This window comes from Propithecus coquereli, unplaced genomic scaffold (genome assembly GCF_000956105.1).
Source record: "Propithecus coquereli isolate 6110/MARCELLA unplaced genomic scaffold, Pcoq_1.0 Scaffold348, whole genome shotgun sequence".
In the NCBI taxonomy this organism is placed as follows: Eukaryota; Metazoa; Chordata; class Mammalia; order Primates; family Indriidae; genus Propithecus; species Propithecus coquereli.
In genome coordinates this window covers 1,166,440-1,168,234 of record NW_012149152.1, presented here as the reverse complement: position 1 = coordinate 1,168,234, position 1,795 = coordinate 1,166,440, and positions in this window count along the sequence as shown.

The following is a 1,795-nucleotide window of genomic DNA, read 5'->3' as shown; positions in this document are numbered from 1 at the left end:
CTTAAAGAACTAACTTTTTGTTTTACTAACCTTTTTATTTTTTGTTTGTTTGTTTTTCTTTTCTGACCTTTTTTATTTGTTTTCTTTTGCTGGGCTTTGGGTTTTGTTTCTTCTTCCTTTTCTAGTGCCTTGAGATGTGATAGTGATGCTAAGTTGTTAATTTGTGATCTTTCTGACTTTCTGATGTGGACATTTAGGGCTATGAATTTTCCCCTCAGGAATGCTTTTGCTGAATCCCATAGATTTTGATAGCAGATATCCCCTTTGTCATTCAGTTCAAGGAATCTTTTGATTGTCACCTTAATTTCATTATTGACCTAATAATTGTTCAGCAACAGGTTGTTTAATTTCCATGACTTTGTGTAGAATTGAGAATTACTCTTGGAATTGATTTCTAGTTTTATTCCACTATGGTCTGAGAAGATACATGGTATGATTTAATTTTTTTTAAAATTTGTCGAGACATGTATTGTGGCCTAAGATATGAACAATCTTGGAGAATGTCCCATATGTTGATGAAAAGAATGTATATTCAGTAGTCTTTGGGTGGAATGTTCTGTAAATGTCTTTTAGATCCATTTGTTTTAGAATCCCCTTTAAGTCCAGTGTTTCTTTATTTATTTTCTTCTTTGATGATTTGTCCAGCTCTGACAGTAGGGTGTTGAAGTCCCCAGCACCTATTAAGCTACTGTTTATTTTCTTTCTTAGTTCTAGCAGTATTTTTTTTATGTATCTGGGAGCTCCTGTGTTAGGTGCATATATATTTAGGATTGTTTTGTCTTCTCATTGCATTGCTCCCTTTATCGTTATATAATGACCATCTCCGTCTTTCTTTACATTGTTGATTAAAGTCAATTTTGCCTGATATAAGAATGGCTACAACCACTCTCTTTTGGTTTCCATTTGTGTCGAGTATTTTTTTTTTCATTCTTTCACTTTGAGCCTGTGTGTGTTTTTGTGCTTTAGATGTGTCTCCTGGAGAAATCAGATACTTGGGTTGTGTTTTTTTTGTCCATTCGGCCAGCCTAAGTCTTTTGAGTGGTGATTTAAATCATTAACCCTCAAATGCGGCTGCTCTTTAAAGTCTCATCTCAAATGGCACGCTCAGTTACAGTGGATGGGGAGGAAAAGAGTCGGAATGGAAGAGAGCCAGTACTCTGGGTCCTCTGGTTCCTCTCCCTGGAAGGAAGTTCTCACCAAATGTCCAGGCTCAGGGATTACACAAGTTCTTCAGGGACCCCCGCACTCTGGGCAGGTATTTGGAACTGCCTGTGTGGGAACAGGTGATGTGAAAACTGAAGGGCTGGAGCTCCCTGGAGTGGTTGAGAAGCAATATGGCAGCTGCCTTCTCTGCCCTGGGCTGTGGTCATGGGGAGAGGGTGAATCCCTAAGGGGCTGACAGCCACTGCTTTATTTTCATGAATGTCTCAGTTCAGTACTTGCAGCAGTGCTTGGGTTCATGAAGGTGAAAAAGCTTCCAAGCAACTTGGCTGCCCACTGATTATGGAAAGTGTGTAGGAAAAAGAAATGAAACCCCACTTACTCTTTCAAGGGCCCCAAGCTTCTCTGGGGTTGATGTGTCCCAATATCTTTTTGTTTCTTCATGTTCTGCTTCAAAATTTCTTTCCATGAAGTCTCTGGCAGATTCTGGCATCTTTTACTCTGAACTACATTTGAGTTTTGTCTATTTTTCCCTCTCCTTTATGTAAAACCCTTCCTCCCCTCCAGGACAATCTAGCACCTATGTCTCTAGTCAGCCATTTTCCAGAAATCCATATAGAATCTTTTTTAAAAA